The sequence below is a fragment of the Euphorbia lathyris genome, chromosome 8, assembly GCF_963576675.1.
Source record: "Euphorbia lathyris chromosome 8, ddEupLath1.1, whole genome shotgun sequence".
NCBI classification, from domain to species: Eukaryota; Viridiplantae; Streptophyta; class Magnoliopsida; order Malpighiales; family Euphorbiaceae; genus Euphorbia; species Euphorbia lathyris.
This window is the reverse complement of record NC_088917.1, coordinates 28,056,334-28,063,340: the sequence shown is the minus strand read 5'-3', so window position 1 is coordinate 28,063,340 and position 7,007 is coordinate 28,056,334. Positions and strand designations below refer to the sequence as shown.

The window sequence follows — 7,007 nt, the reverse complement described above, 5'->3', positions numbered from 1 at the left end:
ATTGTTTGTCTAACAATCTTAAGACAGATAATTTATTTGGTGATTTCAAAAATTATACAGAAGAAAGAAGACGTACAAGAATACGTTGATGATCAATTATTTTGACGAACAGATCATAATTGGAAAACTACATTATAACAAGTTATAGGACATACTTACCATTGGAAGCAAGCAGTGTCATTTCCGATTTAAATGATGAAATTTAAATATCATTTTCAATTAAAGGAAATGATATACAAATGGTTTGAAGTACGAGAATTTCATGGAGGAGGTAATGAGCAGCATGATAATGGGTAATTACATTTAAAATAAGGTTTGTTTATTTGGTGCTGGTTCATAAGAAATTTTTATGTTGGGTCCATTATTTTTTGTGTGCAGTAGTATAAAAAATTCAAAAATGTTTTACTTTGAGCAATGCACTTTTGACATTTGTGAGCACTAATAATTCTATGCAGTTCTATTTCTATTTCTTAATGTTCTTTTGATGGAAAGTTTGGTTTTCCATATTAGCTATGACAGAGAGGGTCTAGATTATTTGCTTCGACGCATATGCATCTTTTTCACTTGAGTTCATACTCAGTGTCATAACTGCTCATTGCTGAGTTGAGTGCAGTCTCAAATATTTTGTGATTTCCAAAAATTTACAGATAGTTGAGAAAAAGAAGATTCTCTGTTATCTATCTATTTACGTTGTTAATTATTTTTTATATTTCTGTTTGTTAAAATAGAATATAATTTTCTGATTCTAACGAATGGTTTGACAGATTACGATTTTCTGATTCTAATATGGTTTGTTTGAATTTCAGAAAGAAAAAGTTGTCATATTTCTGTTTTGCCTAAATAGATTAATTTTTGACATGTGTTGGTATATATACGTTGATTGAAGATGAATCCGGTTTTAAAAATACGGTCACTTCAGAGACTATAGGCCTACGTGTACTAGTGGCAACGTGTAAGTCACACTAAAAGTCTAGGAAAATTCATTGTTATGAATTTTAAAGACTTGTGATAAAAGAAAAATATGTTTTCTTTAGAGATGATGATGATATATGAAAATTTCATATGATATTCTCGCGCGTAAGGGTGGAGTTACATTAGAAATGTGAATGTCATAAATTGACAAATCTGAGCAGTGATGTTATCTAGCCGAGTTAGACGCTGGTAGATGAACATTAGTTGGCTAGATTTAATTTATGAAAGTAACTAAAAATGTAGAAATCAAATCGCCTTAAAATAAGTACGTCACAATGATGGAATCGAAGAAAAATATCATATTAGTCGGTGAATATATGGTATAAAAAGCTTTTGTATGATGAGTTACAGGTAGAAAAGCTTCCTTATGATAACATTGTTAGTCAATTGATCTCAACGAGTGTCATCCTTGTTGATTTTGTAGAATCAAAGGATAACACAGCGGATCCACTAACCTAAAGGTTAAACCGAGATCGAATTGAAAAATCATCAAAAGGAATTGGACTAAAGCCCATAGAGAAGAGGCGTTATGTGAAGGAAAACCCTACCTAGTTGACTGGAGATCCCAAGATCTAGGTTCAAAGGGACAACCTAATTGTATAAACCTTGCACGTTCACTGTGGGGGTTAAATCCCTGTCCATTCCTAGATGCAAACAGTGACACCAACGGAAAAAGGTTAAGCTATATGCTTTTAATGATACATTGTGCATCAGTATTCTGAGCAAATAAATCACCTATATCAGAGTGATATGGGGTCGCTTCGATGGAGACTAGTGTGGGGCCTAGTTATCTTAAACTCTCGCAGAACCAGGCGATGTTCATGACCGTAACGAACATAACCATGAGAACCATAATGTGTTATGTTGATATCTGTGTGGGGTATATCATCGTTTACACAAACGACAGAATAGTTCAAAGACATCGCGTCTACTAGTCAGCCAGTAAAGTAAATATACTTTCACAAGGGAAGGTTCAAGGCACATCAGCTACCTATCCTATGCAGATATCTTCAGTAGAAAGTTATCACCATTTCGTAATCGTCTCGTTTCTAATTTTATTCATGTGGGGGGTTGTTGGAAATTTTTGAATAAAATTATATATTAATTTATATACCAACAAATACCTCATTTCATGAACAGTCGTGTCCGTTGTGTACAGCCGTGTTCGTACGTGAACAGTCGTGTCTGCCTGTGTACAGTCGTGTTCGTTCGTGAAAAGACATATCATTTCAAGTTCTATTTATATAGAATGGATTGTCAAATTCACATACTGTTGGAGAAAATATTCTTTGGAATTCTTCATGCTCTTTGTCTGTTCACATTGTACTTGTTTTCCTACTCCGGTGATAACTAGGCTACACACGGTTTGAGTTCGCTTGCGTAATCTGTTGTATCCTGGGAGACGATCATCAATAGCGACGACATCTATCTTAAGGAAACTGCTAATACAAGCCTCAGATTTGTCTATCTCTTTCCTTTTAATTTCCAGTTTTACTGTTTATATATTTTTCTGTGTTCGTTTTGTTTTTTGGTTGATCATATCTAACATTTTTAAGACAGACGTAATTGTTTGTCTAACACATCATGATTCTCCTGGAACATTAGTTAGGTATCATGACTCTAATAAAAGAAGTTTCGGGGCATCTAAGTCCCCTAATCATCGTGATTCGGAGCCTACAAAGCTAAAGCCGAAGGAGCTCTCATTAAAAGAAGAAATGCTAAATCTCATTAAGGGGGAACTTCACCAAGCCATAAAAGTTGAGGGTTTCCAAGCTAAGGGCTCGGTGGCTATTAAGACTGAAACTCCTTTAAGCGCATAGATCATAAGCCAGCCAATGCCTAGAGGATTTAAGTATCCAGTGCTGAAAGATTACAACGGGATGACCGATCCCACTCTTCGTGTAAAAAAAATTCAAAGGGCTCTGCAAACCACTACTACCATGGATGTGGTCATGTGCAGATTATTTGTAACAACATTACAGGATTCGGCTGCCTACTGGTATAATCAATTACTACCTAGATCCATTCGGTCTTTTAGACAAATGTCTCAGGAGTTTTGTGATCACTTTATCACTTCCATTCTCGAAAGTAAAACAATACAAGATTTGAACTATTTGGTTTAAGATCCGAGTGAATCCTTAAAGGTCTGAAGTTCGACCCCTTCTTCAAACGGTTGATTCAAAAACATTTATCTATATAATTTTTCTTTTTACCGTGTATAAAAAGAAAAAAACATAAAATATCGTGGCATTTTTAAGTTTAAGAATAAAAACAAAATTTTATTCTACCAAAACAAAATTAAATCATATATAGTATTTTGGGTTAATTACAAAAAGATACCATGTAGTTTCACGGATTTTTAGATAATTAACAGTTTATGCATTTATTGATAGCTGGAATAGCTCAGTTGGTTAGAGCGTGTGGCTGTTAACCACAAGGTCAGAGGTTCGACCCCTCCTTCTAGCGGTTGATTTAAAAACATTTATATATATCATTTTTCTTTTTGCGGTCTATAAAAAAGAAAAAAAACATAAAATACCGCGTTTTTAAGCTTAAGAATAAAAACAAAATTTATTCTACCAAAACAAAATTAAATCACATATAGTTTTTTGGGTTAATTACAAAAAAGATACCTCGTAGTTTCACGGATTTTTAGATAATTAACAGTTTATGCATCTACCGATAGCTGGAATAGCTCAGTTGGTTAGAGCGTGTGGCCCTTAACCACAAGGTCGGAGGTTTGACCCCTCCTTCTAGCGGTTGATTCAAATTCATTTATATATATTATTTTTCTTTTTCCGGTGTATAAAAAGAAAAAAAAACATAAAATACTGTGGCGTTTTTTAGGTTGATTACAAAAAGATACCCTGTAGTTTCACGGATTTGTAGATAATTAACAGTTTATGCATCTACCGATAGCTGGAATAGCTCAGTTGGTTAGAGCGTGTGGCTGTTAACCACAAGGTCGGAGGTTCGACCCCTCCTTCTAGCGGTTGATACAAAATTTGAGAGTAAATTCCAAATGTATGCTCCTTTTCTGAATCAGAGATTCAACACACGAAAGTATGACAACATTTTGGTGCGGTGAGCGTGGAGCTTGTTGAAACACTTTTCCACATGATTTTTATTTGACAAAATTATTTAACAAGAATTAAATCTTCATGATAAAAATATTCGAACACATTAAATTTAAATGCTTTGATTTATTCATAGTAATGTGTTTGTTCAATGTTGAGTCTCTAAATCTATAAGAATTTAAGTTGTAAGGTCTAAAGGCCCATAAGAGAAAGTCAAGCCCAAGTCAACGGATGAAAGCCTCACGACCCAAGATCAAAACGCAGCTCGTACTGAGTAAAACGCAAGCCCAACAATGAGAAGGATCGAGAAGCCTTCGATCAAAAGCTTCAAGACGAAGCTGCTGAGTTGAGCGACAAGAAAGTCAGGTCAGCGGCTGACCTGGATAAACTTGAAGACAAAGTATTTCTAGTTTGGGTAAAGATCAGAAGGCACAGAAAGCTGTCTAGAAGACTTTACCATAAATCTGGAGACATTCTGTCTTGTCTAACGGAAAGCTGCTAAGCACTGCCGAAGACAGAAGATACAAGAATTTGATTGGCCGAGGGCGCTGAGCACGTACTGAGTGAAAGCGACAGGAAGCCGTTTTCCTCCAACGGTTATTTCGAAATTCGAAATTACCAGTGCATTAAGTGTCACTATAAATAGGCCACTCAAATGCTTCATTCGATGCAGATCTTCAATCAAGTCGAAACGCTGACCAAATTGATATTCGAAGTTCTGTGATAAAAGCAAAGCAAATCATACACCAATTCCAATGCTGTGTAAAAGTCTAAAGTGATCTAAATCATCTAAAGTGTCTTAGCAATTGTTGTTTAGGACAAATAAACACTTATCATTTCTAGAAGTATAGAAAGGAGAAGATGAGTACTCGGTCATAGTACTCAGCGGTAGAAATAGGAGTGAGTAGAGGAATAGAGGAAGGTACTCTTGTATACTCGTCTTTCTATTATAAAAGGTTTGTGCTCTACCTTTAAAGAGCTCAGTAGAGGATTCTGAAAAGCCCGGAAGGAATTCCGGGGACTGGACGTAGGCGGAGAGGCCGAACCAGGATACAGCTGCTGAGTAATATCTTTCTAACCCTTATCTCCTTAAATTATTGCTTGCTATAACATTGCCTAGTTAAACGCTAAAAAAGAACATAAGCTGAGTTGAGTGAACTGAGAAGCTGAGTTCAGGAATAGACTCAAGTGATATCTCCTGACTCAAGGATAGATTCAGACTTAGTCACCTGTTGACTAAGCTTGTATCTAAAACTTACTCAGTTTCACCGTGCTAAAAGACTTCGAGAAAGTCTAAGTTAAAAATTAACAGTCAGCAATACGTGAAAATTTTTAAATAGTTCCTAACCCCCCCCCCCCTTGGAACTAATATTGTCACATTACACAGGACCAACAAGTGGTATCAGAGCTTAACAGCTCACTGAATAAGATATAACTATCTTGAGCTGATCCCCACAATGGCTGAGAACAACACTCGTTTCCTCCCAGGAAATCAGACAACTCAGATTCTTCCTGAGGGACTGTCCATTACTAGGCCTCCTCTGTTCTTTGGGTCTAACTATACCTTTTAAAAGAACAGAATGAAAAACTTCATTCAGGCAACAAACATAAGTGCATGGCTTTCCATAGTCCAAGGCCCGTTTGTTCCTGTTGAAACTGTTGACGGACAAACGTCTGTCAAAGCTGAGGCTAAGTGGTCAGAGGATGACCTCAAGAAACTGCAAAATCATACCGCTGCTATAAACATGCTTCACTGTGCGTTAGATGCTGCAGAGTACAATAAAATCTCAGGTTGCGAGTCAGCACAGGAGATATGGAAGAAGCTGGAGGTCACCTATGAAGGAACCAGTAAGGTCAAGGAATCCAAGGTGAACCAACACATGAGGATGTACGAGTTGTTCGAGATGAATGATGGTGAAGGAATTTCTGACATGAACTCAAGGTTCACCAACATTATTAACGAACTCAAGAGGCTCGGTGTTGAGCGATTTCCGCAAGTGCACGGTATACGCTTGTAGTAATAAAAGATATCGAACCCACAGGGAACGCTTTTTAACGAAAACTTATTTTGAATCGCTTAGATTTACTTTTAAGGTTTATGAAATGGAAAATCGTTTTAATTGGATTTGGTTTTGAAACTGCTAGAATAAGAATTAGAATAAAATATGTCGAATGTTAGAAATCACTTCTGATTTAAGGGTGAATTTGCAAAACAGAAACGTTTAGTTCTTTAGAAAAGTAAACAAATGTATTCGTTTGCATTAAGCAAAGAAAACAACTTTAAACTTTGTATAAATTATAAAAATGTAATAACGTAAATTCCTCTAATTAAAAGGCTTTGAACTGTAGACAATCCTCCTACGGTCGGGTTAGATTGCTACCTTAACCAAATTAATACTTTTATCCAAGATATCAATTGGCCTAAGTGTTCAACAAAGTTTCCTTGTAAAGATTTTGATTTTAACTACGTTTTAATGAAAACATCAGAACTTACTACGGATCATTTACCATAAGTGCTACATAAAAATCTATCGAATAGAATGAACTTTATTAGATGAAGTATAAATTTGATACAAGTTTACAGAGAACAAGAAGCATGGAAGCTTTTGACGACTTTCAATCGAACGGGTTGTCAATCCTTTCCTTGAACCTCGTTAGAGTTATCAGACTCCGGGGCGAATCCTCTACTAAATCTTCTCGCTGAATCTTCGGAATAGAGACTGGTCTATCTACTACCAAAATGTAAACTAATATGAACAAATCTAAATGCTAATGTGTTTGTAATTATTTAATAAACAATGTGTGTACATCATATTGCTTTTTACAGAATCGAACTTCTAACTCTGAATCACTTGACTCAGAATTTCTGCATTAATTCTATACTAATCTTCTCTTCAATTTTCTATATATCCTCAACTCTGAAATCAACTCTTTATTTATAGATGTTGAAAAGTCGGG

At 35.6% G+C, this 7,007-nt stretch overlaps 3 non-coding genes across 3 annotated transcripts; all 3 read left to right on the top strand.

The window, feature by feature from the left end:
- The first annotated feature begins 3,364 nt into the window (after positions 1-3,364).
- TRNAN-GUU (transfer RNA asparagine (anticodon GUU)) lies at positions 3,365-3,438 on the top strand. Its single transcript has one exon. It is a non-coding gene; the product is annotated as a tRNA-Asn (tRNA).
- Positions 3,439-3,657: 219 nt separating this feature from the next.
- TRNAK-CUU (transfer RNA lysine (anticodon CUU)) lies at positions 3,658-3,731 on the top strand. The gene has a single exon. It is a non-coding gene; the product is annotated as a tRNA-Lys (tRNA).
- A 159-nt stretch (positions 3,732-3,890) lies between these two features.
- Positions 3,891-3,964, top strand: TRNAN-GUU (transfer RNA asparagine (anticodon GUU)). The gene has a single exon. It is a non-coding gene; the product is annotated as a tRNA-Asn (tRNA).
- The last annotated feature ends 3,043 nt before the right edge of the window (positions 3,965-7,007 follow it).